The sequence below is a fragment of the Macaca thibetana genome, chromosome 2, assembly GCF_024542745.1.
Source record: "Macaca thibetana thibetana isolate TM-01 chromosome 2, ASM2454274v1, whole genome shotgun sequence".
NCBI classification, from domain to species: Eukaryota; Metazoa; Chordata; class Mammalia; order Primates; family Cercopithecidae; genus Macaca; species Macaca thibetana.
The window spans coordinates 149232915-149248433 of NC_065579.1; the positions used below are offsets into that span (position 1 = coordinate 149232915).

Below are 15519 nucleotides of genomic sequence, written 5' to 3' on the forward strand. Positions count from 1 at the left end.
AAGAAGCTCTTCCTATCTGTTGCAACGTGCATGCAGTTTTTGTAGCTCTTCTGAAGGAGTACTTCTGAAATTTGTTACTAGCATTATTTTTAAACAAAGAATGGAAATTAAGTTAGATTGGACTAACCTATTTATGTTGCTAAGAATTATCATGGTGCATTTGATACAGTGTTTCATAAAGTTCATAGTAGACTTATCAGTAGGTTGAATTTCTTTATTGTTAAGACTGTCTTTTTCTGGAAATTCTAAGGGTAACGTAATGTTGCCAAACTCCTTTTAGGCTGGTTTTGAGACCAAGTTTCACCATTTTGTTAGGTTAATGTGACCTTGGGTGACTTTTCTGCATGCCTTAGTGTTGTTATCTATGATTCCATAATTAGAAAGAGAGTGTTGTATGGTGGTTAAGCTTCTAGAGCCTGATTTTCCTGGGAGGAAATTCCAGCTTTACTAATAATTTAAAAAATACTGCGTCTCTTATGTGTAAGGCACTGGTTTAGGCACTTGGGATATATCAGTGGATAAAACAGGCAAAAATTTTTTCTCTTGTGTAGCTTATAGTTAGGGCAGGAAAAAAAAATATAAATAAGTCGGTTGTATAATATGTTAGGAGGTGGGCAGTACTGTGCAAAATGTATAACAGGATAAAAGGGGGATTGAATGTATATGGTGGAATGTTGCAATTTTAAATGGTGTGACTGGAAGAGGCCTCATTAACAAGACTTTAGCAAGACTTTGTAGTAGCTAAAGGATTTAGTTACAAAGATCTCTCGAGGAAGAGTGTTCCAGACAGAGGAACAGCCAGTGCAGTAGATTCTGCTGCATGCTGGAGATTCTGGGGCAATAAGGAGGTCAGGTCACTGCTGCTGGAGTGGAGTGAACAAGGGGAGAGGATAGAAAATGAGGTCTGAAAGATGAGGGTGGGTAGTGTTGGAGGTGGTCGTTGATGGGTGGGGGATAAGCACAGTAGTGCATATAAGGCTTTGTAGACCCTTATAAGGAGTTTGGTTCTGCCTCTTACTACTTTCATATTCTTTGGTAAATTATATAACCTTTTAGTTTTGTCATCTGTAAAATGTGAATAATAACAATACCAATCTCATAGGCTTGTTGTTTTGATTGAGTTAATACCTGTAGTGTCCTAGGAACACTACTGAGCAGAGTCCAAAGCATATATTCATTACTTATATATTGCATATATTCTTACATGTGGAATCAACATTAAGAGATCACCTTCTTCCTTTTCTTTTGAAAAGGTAGCATAGGGAGAGTTAATTGATCACTGCTTTGACTTTTCTATGATAAATTGCTTATGCTTCAATTGTATCACATTATTATCACAAACATTTACTCTGTATGTGCTTATCATCCTTGCTAAATTATGAATGCCTTTGGACAGAGACCAGGGTATTTTATTATGTCTTAGGAATCTTAATGTGTTGTAAATATATATCATGTGATAAAAAATGTTGACTAAATTAATGACAAAAATGTTGGCTTAATTAATACATCGGACCACCTGCTAGTAAGTATATTGGAACATTGCCAGTCTATCAAAGCTAAATAGTGGAAGGGTGGTAGCTAATGGCCTCTGCAAAATATTTATGTATTTTATTTCTGTGCCATAATTATTCAAATTGGTATTAGTAGAAAATTTCCTTAAATATTATATAGGTATACAAGTTTATACCATGTAAAACGAAAAGTCTTTATGTATATTATATATCTGTTAACATTTGCTGTCATTGGTTGATAGGAAACAACTACTATCTTGATTGATAGCATAGATACAATAAAACTCTTACTTTAAAATATAATAGTTCCCTACTTACACTGGTTTGATTTAGGATTTTTTGACTTTATGATGATGCAAAAGGCATAGGCATTTAGTTATAGGCATAAACTTGTTACTTATTGGGAAATAACCTCTTCATAAGTCAAGGAACATCTGTATATTTTTAGTCTTAATCTGTTTATATCTGCGCAAGTGTTTATAATCAAAGATTATTTAGCCAGCAAAATGTTAAAAGAATTGCTAAGCAGGAATATTCACTGACTGCTGAAGTGGGGTAGTAGGGCAAGGAAAGAGTAAGATCTGAACTGACTTGGGTGGTTGTCCAAGTAATTTTACATCTGCCTTTTTGTATTTGCTTGGTTTCAGTTTCCAGCTTAGTAGGTTCTCTTCTCCCCATTCTTGGTTGAGAGGAGTGGAAGAGGAGAAAGGGGGATAGAGGCTTGAAGACATGAAATTAGTAGATGATGCTAAATGAATTAGGGTTCCAGAGACAGACTATGTGACAGGTGACTTGGGGGTAATTGTGGGTTTACATGGTAGAGGAATGGTTGTGTGGGAAAGACATTCTAGAATTTCTGTTTATAAATTTATACTTTGAGGTTATATTATTTTGTGTGTATGCATGTTTACTTTTCCTTCTTGCTTCACTATTTTATTTTTGTTTTCTTTTTACATATCTAAGTTATATTCTTTGATGTATGACAGCAGTAATCTAGTGCTTTCAATAAAATGTGATGCAAGAAGGTGAGTATGCTTTTTGTGAAAATGTGTTCGACTGAGTATTAAGATTTCAAAAACATTTGTCCAGTCTGTAGATGTTACTAGCTCATGATGAGTTGTGTAATAATATCCTGATTGTGGAGTAGATACATCACATCAACTTTTTAAAAGACTCATAATGTTAAAATGCATAATGTGAAGACATTTTTTCCCCTTATATAGGTTTTGCAGTGTCCTTTTCTGTTCAATTTTATTCTTGTAATTAGCAATTCTAAAAGTTGGATATAGTAATGTATGTAGCAATATATGGACAGAATATATAATATTCTAATAGAATACTGAACAGCGGCAGTGTAATGCAGAAACAGTTGTTAAAAGAAGAACTTTAGACAAATTTAGCAGAGCGTACATATCTGTGCAAAGAACTGTTCATAAATCAGGCAGCACTCTGAACCAGAAGAGGTTTGGAGAGCTCCACCCAGCAACATAGGCAGGCAGTATTTATACACAGAAAAAGCAAATGACAAGCAGAAATAGCTTGATTGGTTACCTCTTGGCATTTGCCTTATATGGACATAGTCTTATCAGGTGACAGTCTGTAATTGGCTGAGGCTTGGCTACTGTGATTTGCTGAGACTCAGCTACTTGTTACAAAAATATACTCTTAAATTAGGTAGCAGTTTGTTTACATAGTAAGTTAGGTTTTGTTGGCTACCCAGAGGGGCAGCTTTAGACCTAATTTAATTTAACATAATTTTGCTTTACTTTACCCATTTTTAATAGTGTCTAACTTAGTAGTATAGTTTTATAGCTTTTATTATCCTTTTGGTACTCTTGCTATAGAAGTATGTACTTAAAATAACTTTGCATAATTGAGAGGAATGACATATATATGCTTTTGAATGCTTGGCTGCAAAACATTGAGGCAGGCAATTAGGAGCTTAGTAGAAATAAAGTATTTTAAAGTAGATTTTTTTGTAACTAGCTCAATAACAAAGCTACTGACTAGCTAAGTACTGAAAAATGCTAAATTATCAGAAAGACTGTACTGTTTGTAGTTTCTTGATAAAGCATATGTAAATACAACCTTGAGTTGATATACTTGGTTATTTTCTAGAGATTATCAATTTCTAGAAAATACCCTGCTTTTACATTTATGGCTTTTATTGATGTGCAAGGTATTTATGGATCCCTAAACTTGTATTAGGACTGTTACATAAAATGCTTTAGCTATTGTTTCTGAATAAAATTATATTTGGCTTGTTCTTTATTTCTGATAATTCAACTTTCAGTCTTCATTACTTTCATTTAATATACTTGGGAAAAATCCCAGTTACATGAATAAAGTGATCTGTGGTTGGTATCAATGCAGTACCAATGTGGAATGTTAATTTTCTGTGTTAGTCTCTGCTAAAAGGTTGATTATAGCATAATGTTTAAAAAATATTGATGGACCATTTTAGCATTATTAAATACCTTTTGCTTTGAACTTTTAAGATGCTTATGTTTGTATTTTCAAAAACTGCATCCTTAATATATTTAGATTTTTTCAGCTGAGGGAAATGTTACTATAAGAGTTTATCAAGAAAATAGTGCTATTTGAGTGTTGGAGAGTGTCAGAATATGATTTTAATGAAACACATTTGTGCTTTCCTTCCTATTTTAGGATATTTAAGATGATTGTCAAGGTTATTGTCCTGACTTCAAAGAAATCTTAATCCTTCACTGGAAGTTAAGTTGGAAAAAGTCCAATTTGTATCTGAGTCATTGTTGTAATATCATTTAGCATTGATGGGTCATTGTACTCAGACGAAGTGTTAGTTGTTACTAATTTTATTTAACAGTATCTACCATGGTAAGAATTTTGTTAAACTTAGGACACTTAAATGTAACAATTTTACCTGACTTTAAGACTGTGTTTAATCCTGATTCTTTTGGGGGATAACCTGTATTTGTGTACTTTTGTAGGATAGAGGGAGGAATCAGCAGTTTGAAAATTCAAGCACGTGATCTGGCGGGATGGGCGTTTGCCTGACATATTTAATGGAGGTAATTCAGCATTGTTTGACTCAATCTTTAATTTTTACCTGTGATAGATGCCCATGTTACTACACATACTTACAGTAACTGTTGGGTATAAGTGTGCATTTATGGCCAATCCCTTTTTATATTCATATAAATAACATCACTATTATAAATATTATAAATAATATGTAGATATGGACATATGTACATAGAAAATGACATTGTTAATTTTATAAGATGAGGTCCATTATCTTCTCTTAAGATTACTTGCATATCTTCTTTTAGGCCTCTATGTTAGGAAGGCAAATGATCCTCTCCTTTCTTGTTGGCCTATGTTGGTGCATATATTAAACCTATGCTTTTATCTTTCATACAACGTGAAAGAAATTATCTAACAGTTTTCAAAGAGTTTACATATCTGTCGGTGGCACATACTCATGTCAATTTTTAATGATCATAAAAATTATTCTATTTGTTGTATTTTTAATTTTTTTATTTTTTTTATAGAGACAGGGTCTCGACTATGTTGCCCAGGCTGGTCCTGAACCCCTGAACTCAAGTAGTCCTCTTGCCTCAGCCTCCCAAAGTGCTAGGATTACAGGTGTGAGTCACTGTACCTGGCCTGATCATAAAAATTCTAAAGTTTCTCTGTGCATTTTAAAATTTGTTTTTTGAGAATTTTTTTGTTTTTTGAGATAGGGTTTTTGCCCTGTTGCCCAGGCTGGAGTACAGTGGTGTGATCTTGGCTCACTGCAACCTCTGTCTGCGGGGTTCAAGTGATCCACCCACCTCAGGCCTCCCAAGTAACTGGGACCACAGGCACAGGCCACCCTACCTGGCTAACTTTTGTGTTTTTTTTTGTTGAGATAGCATTTTGCCATGTTGCCCAGGCGGATCTTGAACTTCTGAGCTCAAGCAATCCATCCGCCTTGGCCTCCAAAGTGCTGGGATTATAGACCTGAGCCACTGCGCTCAGCCTGAGAATTCTTTTTCACCTTGTGTATTGAAATTATTTGGAGTTTCAGTGGCCATATTTTAGGATTTTCCTAGTTTTTCCTCATCTTCTGATAATTGTTATGGTCAATATTTTTCACTTCTTTACTCATGTTTATTATATTAGGTGTATACACTTAGGCAATAGAGAATGTTATAACATCGAAAAAAGGCTTTCCAACCCTTTCCTATTCGGTATAATCATTGTATATCCTTGCAGACAATTTCTATACATATACAAGCATTTATGTGTGTGCTTATATTTACACATTTTTTTTACACAAATGAGATCACACCATATTATTCAGTAATATTAAAAAAATAAACTTCCACATTTTTGCAAATCATTCCTTCTCATTTTATGCTGCATAGTATTCTAATATTTGGACATATCATAATTTTTCTAACTAGACATCTACTTATGGATATTTAGCCCCCTTTTTTTGCTATTGTAAATGATGATGTAGTGAATATTCTTGGGTACACCTTTGCACATATTTAAAAATTTATCTGGCTAGGTGTGGTGGCTTATGCCTGTAATTCCAGCATTTTGGGAGGCCAAGGCAGGTGGATCACTTGAGGTCAGGAGTTCGAGACTAGCTTGGCCAACATGGTGAAACCCCAGCTCTACTAAAAATACAAAAATTAGCCAGGCATGGTGGTGGGTGCCTGTTATCCCAGCTACTCAGGAGACTGAGGCTGAAGAATTGCTTAAACCCAGGAGGCGGAGGTTGTGGTGAGCCAAGATGCCACCACTGCATTCCAGCCTGGGCAGCAGAGCAAGACTCTGTCTTAAATTAAAAAAAAAAATTATATATATATATATATATATCTGTAGTATAAATTCTGAAGGGAAAAATCACTGGACTGAAGATTATGTACATTTAACAATTTGGTGGATAAATTGCCTAACTCTAAAAAGAAGGCCAAATATCAGTAGTCTGTGAGAGAGCGGATCTCTGTATCTCTTTGACAACACTAGCTAGTGTCAAACTTTTTAATATTTGTCAGTTTTTTGTTGATTAGCTTTGCTTTTCTTACGAATGAGTTTGAAGATTTTCCCCCTTATTATTGGCCATAATGTATGTTTTCAGTTACCGATTTGGTCATGTGCTTTGCCGTTTTATGGAGCTCTTTATGTTTTTGTATATTAAGGAAAGGAGCCTCTTGCCATTTTTTTTTTTAAGTTTTCCAGTTGACAATTGTATACACTTATGAGGATGTAATGTTTTTTATTTTTACTTGACACATATATAGTGTATATTTATGGTAACATACATGGTGTACATTTAAATTTTATACACTATTAAAACATTGTTGTGTAATGATCACATCTGGCTAATTAGAGTATTTTCATCACTTTATATATTTACCATTTCTTTGTGAGCCTCTTGTCATTTATTAGATTACTTTTGCTCAAGTTTTGCTCATCTTTTGATTTTATTATTTTGCCCAACAGAAGTTTTCATTTTTTATTGTTGAATATAGTAATCTCATCTTCCGTGACTGAGGTGGGCAGTGGAGAACAGTTCTGTGTTAGATTTAAAAGGTCTTTATCATCGATTATAGGGCTCACTTTTCCCTTCAGGTTATAGCATCTCTGAATAACATGAATCTCTAACTTATCATACTTCAACTTTTGTTTCTTTTTCTTCTTTTTCGTAAATTAGTTTGGCCAGGTGTCTTTAGGAAGAAAATGAATATACATAAATAATTATCTTTTAAAATATAAATAATAAGTATTGGGGCTCATAATGGAAGAAGAGGTACACATTCATAATGACAACTACAAAGATAAAAATGCCTGGGAGCATATTACTTAAAAAAAAATTGAAACTCTATGGAAGAATAAGAAAGAGTATTTGAATCAGTTCACATTTTTTGATAAGATACATATGAAATTCTTCAAATATATATTTAATGCTATATATTTTAAGTATTGCTTTAGCTGCATCCTGTAAATTTTGATATTTTTCGTTTTCATTCAGTTAAAAATATTTTCTAATTTCCCTTTACATTTTGTCTTTGTTATTTAGAAGTTGGAAGTTTAATTTCCAAATGTTTGTGGATTTCCCAGTTTTTTAGTTGATATCAAATTCAATTCTGGTATGGTTAGAGAACATATAAATGTACTTGTTTATAAGACAGGGTCTTGCTGTGTTGCCCAGGCTGGTCTTGAACTCCGGGGCTTAAGCAATCCGTCCACCTCAGGCTCCTGAAGTGTTGGGATTACAGGCGTGAGCCACCTTGTGTGGCTCAGACAACATATTTTTATGACTTCAATCCATTTAAATTTAGTGAGACTTATTTTGTGGCCCAGCATGTGGCCTTTCCTAGAGAATGTTTTAAAACAATATGTATTCTAGTATTGTTTGGTAGTGTTTTCAATATATGCCACTTACGTATAGTTGGTTGATAGTGTGGTTCCGGTCTTCTCTGTCCTTTCTGGTTTTCTGTCTAATTATTATATCACTTATTTAGAGTGAGACATTGAGATCTCCAAATATAATTGTTGAATTTTTAATTTTTCCTTTCAGTCGTGTTAGTTACTGCTTCATTATTTTGGGACTCTTTTTAGATGCATACACAATTGTTATATCTTCCTGATGTTTTGACTGTTTATTATTATGAAATGTCTTTCGTTGTCTCTATAGTCTTAAAGTGTGTTTTATCTGATGTTAATATAGCCATTCTGTCTCTTATGGGTACTGCTTCTATAGTATATCCTTTTTTTCCCCATCCTTTTACTTTCAGTTTTGAATGTAGGATATGTCTTTTGTTGACAGCATATAGTTGGAATTTGTGTTTCTGTCCTTTCTGACAGTCGTTGCCTTTCCATTGGACTATTTAGACCATTCATATTTAATTAGGGATATAGTTGGATTTACATTTGCCATTTTGGTACCTGCTACACACACACACACACACACACACTCTATATATATATACACACACACACACACACATATAAAAAGATATATATACATATATATAAAGCAAGTATATATAGTGTCATTTCACTATGGTTTATATATGATATGGTCCTTTATATATATATGTATCTACATAGATATAGATAGATATCTCCTATGTTTTTGTTCCTTTGTTTCCTCTATTGCCTTTTGTGTTAAATACTTTTTAGTGTGCCATTTTAATTACTCCAGTGATTTTTTTAACTGTATATTTTTAAAGATATTTTCTTTGTGGTTGCTGTCAGGATTATGCATTTTAACAGGCTGCTTATTATCAGTAAGATAAAGAAACTTTCCTCCAATGTAGGTCCATTTTCTCTTCTTTATTGTACCGCTATTGTAATATACTTCTCTATATATTATAAACCCAGTAGTACAGTGTTGTGATCATTGCTTTATACATTCTTAGGTGTTTTAAAGGAAGGAAGAAATGAGAAAAATATGTGTATAGAGTCTTTTTTGAATTAACCCACATATTTGCCATTTCTGGTGCTCTTCAATTCTTTCTGTGTATTTAAGTCTGATGTCTTTTCCTTTCAGCTTGATGGGCTTCCTTTGGTGTTTGTTTAAGGCAGGTCTGCTAGCAAAAACAATTGTCTCAATTTTTGGTTATCTGGGAATATTTTTTCATTTTTGAAGGATAGTTTTGCTGCCTTCTTGGTTGACAGCTGTATCTTTCAACTTTTTGAATATGTGATTTCACTGTCTTCTTGTCTCTATTGTTTTTAACTGGAAGTTAGCCACTAATCTCTGCGTATGCTGAATCATTATTCTCTTCCTACTTTCAAGATTTTTCTCCTTGTGTTTGCTTTCAACAAGTTTGACTACGTTGTGTCCAGTTGTAGGTTGCTTTATATTTTCCTACTTTAAATTCATTGTGCTTCTTAGATCTGTAGATTTATTTTCCTTAGAAAAATTAAATTTGGGGCCAGGCATGGTGGCTCATACCTATAATCCCAGCACAGGTGGGGATTTGAGAGGCCAAGGTGGTCACATCACCTGAGGTCAGGAGTTCAAGACCAGCTTGGCCAACATGGTGAAACCCTGTCTCTACAAAAATACAAAAATTAGCCAGGCATGATGGCGGGTTCCTGTAATCCCAGCTACTTGGGAGGCTGAGGCAGGAGAATCGCTTGAACCTGGGAGGCACAGGTTGCAGTGAGCCGAGATCACACTATTACACTCCAGACTGGGTGACTGAGCGAGACTCCGTCTTAAAAAAAAAGAAAGTAAATTTGTCACGTTTTGGCCAATATTTTATTAATTTTTTTTTTCTTCCCTTCTTTCCTGGTACTCAAAATGTTGGTAAGCTGGATGTTGTTCCACATGTCTTTGAGGCTCTGTTCATTTTGCTTCCATCTTTTTCCACTCTTGTTTTTCAGAGTAGATGGTTTCTATTGATGTATCTTAAAAGTCACTGATTTTCTTTTGCCATAAATCTGTTGAGCCCTTCTGATGAATTTTTTATTTCTGTTACTGTATTCTTAAACTTCAGGATTTCCATTTGGTTCTTTTACATAATTTCTGCATCTTTGTTGAGGATCTCTTATTGGTTGATTGCGGTTTTTCATAATTAAAAAACTTTAAAACATGAGTTCCTTTTAACATATTTAACATATCTATAATAGATATTTTACAAAATATATTGTAACAACTCTGGATTGTGATGAGCCCCTCCCCTTTTATTGTTACTGTTGTCATTTCACTATAGTTTATATATGATACAATCCTATTGAGGAAAAGAAATTTTATTTTGCATGAAAGTGTATCTGGAAAAAGAGATATACGTGAATATCCAGGAAAATTCTGAAATGCAAGAGTACTGAGAGGTGAACAGCTCTATAAGAATTTGGACTTTTAAAAAAATATGTAAACTGTTGAAATGTTTTTTAAAAAATGAATTAATATACTTTCTGAAGTTCAAAGAGGAAATCATTACTGATATGGATGTAGGTGGGAAAGACTATTCTTTTTGCCTTTGCACCATCCTAAGCTAATGTAAAATCATAGGATCTTTCATGTATCATCTGGTGTCCACACTTCTTGTGAAGGAGTGTTTGCAAACTATTCTTGATAGATAGGAATCTAATATTTTAAGAACCTCCAGGGTAGGAAATTCCATAAAATCTTTAGTCTGTTAACTATGCTCTGAATACTTACTGTCAGGAAGTTTTCTTCCTGTGTATAGCCTATACTCTGTTTTTGTTTTGAACGTGCTAAAAATTTTCCATATATTTTTATCTATCTTTTTTGTCAGCTTTTTCCTGTTGGTGGTAATCTTGCTGATAATATTTAATCTGATTTTATAACCATAATTGTTTCTATTGTTTTTGGCCACTAGAATTTTATGTTGAATTTATATAATAGTTTCTTTTAAGTTTTGGCATGCCATTAGTTCTGTTTGTTTGTAAGGCCTGCCATTGTGTTTCTTCTCTCTTCACTTCATAGACTTTAACAAAGCAGATATGATTAGTGTTTGTAAGTAGTTTCTTAAGTTTTGTTTTTTCTAACCTTTTAGGTCTGTAATTCTCTGAATTTCCTTGAATATCCTGTATCTTTGAGGCTGTAGATTCCACATCTAGGCAATTGTTTTTTGTTTTTTGTTTTTTTGAGACAGAGTCTCGCTTTGTTGCCCAGGCTGGAGTGCAGTGGTGCATTCTCGGCTCACTGCAAGCACTGCTCCCCGGGTTCATGCCATTCTCCTGCCTCAGCCTCCCGAGTAGCTGGGACTGTACACGCCCGCCACCACGCCCGGCTAATTTTTGGTATTTTTAGTAGAGATGGGATTTCATTGTGTTAGCCAGGATGGTCTCGATCTCCTGACCTTGTGATCTGCCTGCCTCGGCCTCCCAAAGTGCTGGGATTACAGGCATGAGCCACCGTGACTGGCCGGCAGTTGTTCTTTATAAGGCCAAGTTTATTTCTCATTTACTGTCTACTTACTACTATTGCATTTGTTCAATTTCAAACATAAAAACAAGTCAGTACATTGATCATTGAGTCATAACTTACTATATTTAGAAAGAATTTTCACTTCAGTATTCATACCAATTTGCATATATTATATTTGTATAGTATTTTTTCCTACCATTAATAATGTTTGTTGTGTGTGTGTTTATTGTAGGAATTGGATGGCATAAGTGATTAAGGTGGTATTGAGGATTTCTGAAGTCTATGAAAGGTGGAAACTCAACCATGATTTCTTTTTCAACTCTACAGCATTCCCTTCCTTGAAGTCTTCATTTTTACCTTAGTCTCAGGTAATTTTAATACTTGCATTTCATAATCTTGAATAAATAAGTTTTTTCAAATATGAAGTCATTGTGTTTAGCTGCTAGAATTTTATACTGAATTTATATAATAGTTTCTTAAAGTTTTGGTATTTATATTTGGAAGAAACTAGTTTTTTTCTTGAGGAAACAAATTTAAGAGATGAATAATGGTGTCATTTTACACTCTTAACACACACAAAAATGTGTAATCTTAAGTGAAATTGAATTGAGAGTTATTTTCTTGGTTTAACACTTTTTCTCAACAGGATATAGCATTTTTTACCCTCTATCCTGAACACATATACACTCATATTAAATTTCCCAGAATTTTCAAAGAAACTGTTTTCACACTGAGGAAAGTTAGGCATGTTAGTCAAGTTTAATGGTGTTTGCTATATAATTTTTAAAATGTGAAAAAACGTATCAGTTTCTATACATCTGTACATGTTGTGTGTATGCCTGCACTAATATAAGGAAGCAGTCTTATAGATAATTCAGTAATCACTTAAGTATATAGGCTTCGCTACTGTGACTGAGGCTTATAAAGGTAGAAATATATTTGAATTTACTTGAAAAGTCTGTGTAAACTATCTTGAGAGTATATGGAGGCTGCAGAATCACTATATACCAGGGCTCCTTTGTCTTGCTCTGCTTTTATGTGCAGTTTCTATATTGTGGGTGAGAATGGTTACCATTGTGTCTGCTGATAAGAAGAAAAAGAGAACGGCATTCTGTTTACCTTTAAGAGGAGTTTGTGTGTATCACTTTCACTCAGATCCCTTTGGTTTTAACTTTGTCACATGTCACAACCAGCTGCAAAGGAGGCTGGGAAGTAAGTGACTCTGATTTAGGCAGCCATATGTTGCACTTAATTTTTATTACTGGATAAGAAGGAGAGAACAGATTCTGGGGAGATAGCCAGGTATCTGTCACATTAAGGTTTGAGTCCGATATATTTTCCATTAAAAAGAAGTGCTGTTGATTTAAACAGTTAACTTTTTTGTTGTTGTTCTAGAATGAGTCTTGATTACTGTATAGTATGTATTAAAAATAACCATTAGCAATCTAGGCATAGTGGTATGTGTCCAGTCCCATCTCATTTAATTGAAAAAAAATTAGGTGTTTAACATTTGTTCATAGTATACAGGGACATTTTGTTTTAAGAAGTTTTTAAAAATATTTTTAAATATTTCTTTTGATCATGTAAGAATACAGAAACTTTATAGTTTGAATATTAATGTTTGAATTGTTGATATTGGCATAAAATGTAATGGATGCAATAACTAGATCCAACAGAATGTAGGATTCTGCTTTGTGGGAACTTTTTTTTTTTTTTTTTTTTTTTTTTTTTACCTTTTCCCTCCCCCTCTTCTTGTTAAGATAAATTATAGCTGTTTCTTAAACTGTTTGAATTTCTGTAAATTTGATATTTTAGTATTTTAAATACTACTATCTTCTTGTTACATTGTTTTACAGAACAGATAATAAATATTTGGAATGCAGAATATGCCTAGATTCTGTTTCATTTGAGAGGGGCTTCAGTGTGGTATAGAAATGCCAATTAACTTTGGCTTATTCAAATATTTATAAATTATTTTTCTGTGGTGAAAAATTGTTTTTTTTTTTAACTTTTTAGGTTTTTGAAGTCGTATTATATAAAATGATTATTGTTAGTGTGTAAGTTTTCTGATTAATAGTTGTGTTAGCAGCTATTGAAACAGGTATTTATTTAAACATCCTTTATTGTTGTTAGCACTGATCAGAGAAGCCTTTGTGTCCCATTGTATAAATGATGTTCCTGTTAGGATATTTTGAAATAGTAGTACTTTAAAAATTAACATAGTTTACAAGGTATGTTTTATAGATACAAAATGGTAGTTATACAGAAATATATCTGAAGAGGTCTTTGAATGTACTTAGACAAGAAATAGATTTTGTTTTTTTAATAAGAGATGAAGTAGTTTCTGCTTAGATCAAAACTGTACTTTTCAAGGATGAAAGCAAATGCAAAACTTCTTCAGAATAACAAATAGCAAATTTGTTAAAGGTTCTGGTATTAATCATGGGTTTCATCTCACCAAATGATTTGGAGGCTCATTGATACTTGTATTTCTAATGCTGATATTTTTAAGGTGTAATTTCTCACAGTTAAAAACATAGGTTAGAAATGTTAATATCCAAGTGAATGTAACTGGCATCCTGCAAATAACAAAGTGCTTTGGATCAGAAGTAATTTGTGAAAGCTAGCTTTTTTTCTTTTACCTGTTTTCAGAACAGGTTCCTTTGAGTGCCTCTCTTTTGGCTTGCAAGTGAAGTTTCATTTTAGAATGGATAGGTTCTGTTACAAAGTCGGGGGAAGAGGTGTTACTGAATTTGTGAGAATATTTTAAGTTGAAAATTACTCTTTTTATACAGAAGACGATGATTAGGTTCCGAAGCTTGCCTATTATAACCTGCTTTGACTCATAGTTGAAGTTCCATATTATTCAAAAAAGTTTATGGAAAATAATATTACTACCAAACTCAATACATAGAAATGGAGGATCTCTAAGTGGGAAATATTTATTTCTTTCATGCTCAAATGCAGATTAATTAAAGGTAATAAGTGGCACATGGAAGTTCATATACATTCTGAAAGGGAACTTGGTGCTTTAAAAAATTTTAGAGCATATAGCACAAGCCTTCAAATCTGTTTTCATTTTAAATTGTACAGCCCTCTTTTTTTGATACAGGTGTATCATTAGCACTGACTGGTTTTACATTTATTAGCCATATTTAGGATTATTTTTAAATTTCCAATTGGAAATGGGAAGGTAGAGAGATTTTCCTGGTAAGGCTTTGAGAAAACAGAGGAAGGAAGGTAGCTTAAGAAGATATATTTAAACCCATGAAAAAGAAAGAATGGCTGAGGAGAAATTCACTGAGATATGAGTAACAGATAGAAATTGGAAAACAGAAGGCCGGGCGCGGTGGCTCACGCCTGTAATCCCAGCACTTTGGGAGGCCGAGGCGGGTGGATTACAAGGTCAGGAGATCGAGACCACGGTGAAACCCCATCTCTAAAAATACAAAAAATTAGCCGGGCATGGTGGCGGGCGCCTGTAGTCCCAGCTGCTCGGGAGGCTGAGGCAGGAGAATGGCGTGAACCCGGGAGGCGGAGCTTGCAGTAAGCTGAGATCACGCCACTGCACTCCAGCCTGGGCGACAGAGTGAGACTCCCTCTCAAAAAAAAAAAAAAAAAAGAAATTGGAAAACAGAAAATGTGGAAAGTGTCAAGTCCTCCCACAGAAGAAAAGGGGATTCTGTGTCAGAACGTTCTCCCATGGTAGCCATGAGATGGAGTAGTCAGCTAAGGACAGTTTGATTGCTTTGCCCAAGCCAAGCAATGATGATAGAGAGGCCTTAAGAGCAGGTGGTGAGAGGGCAATAAGAGTTCAACTACTTCCTAATGTGTCCAGGGCCTTTTAAAGTCAGGAAATAGTGTGATAAGGTAAAAAGTGCATTGAGTCAGCTAAGTCTGGTTTGAAATCCCAGTTTACTTCTTAGCTATGCATCCTTGGGTAAGCCCCAGTTTGTCTGTTAAATGGGGATATGCTGTTACTGTCTTGAGGGTTATTGTAAGTATTAAGTAAGGCAATATATTTAAAGGTGCCCAGCACAGTGTCTTACATTTCAGCACACATTAGTTGTCTTTCCTCTCCAGGTTTTCATAATTTCTGAATTTTAGAATACAGACGTAAACATA

General features: G+C 34.1%; 1 protein-coding gene across 10 annotated transcripts in view; it reads left to right on the plus strand.

Moving 5' to 3' along the window:
- Positions 1-15519, plus strand: part of ZNF148 (zinc finger protein 148) — a 141495-nt gene that overhangs the window by 39508 nt on the left and 86468 nt on the right. For all 10 annotated transcript variants that reach the window (XM_050781638.1, XM_050781636.1, XM_050781643.1 and 7 more), the window contains 2 exons: positions 4481-4561; positions 11627-11762. The gene's annotated coding sequence lies outside the window, so the exon portion shown is untranslated. The remainder of the gene's footprint in view (positions 1-4480; positions 4562-11626; positions 11763-15519) is intronic.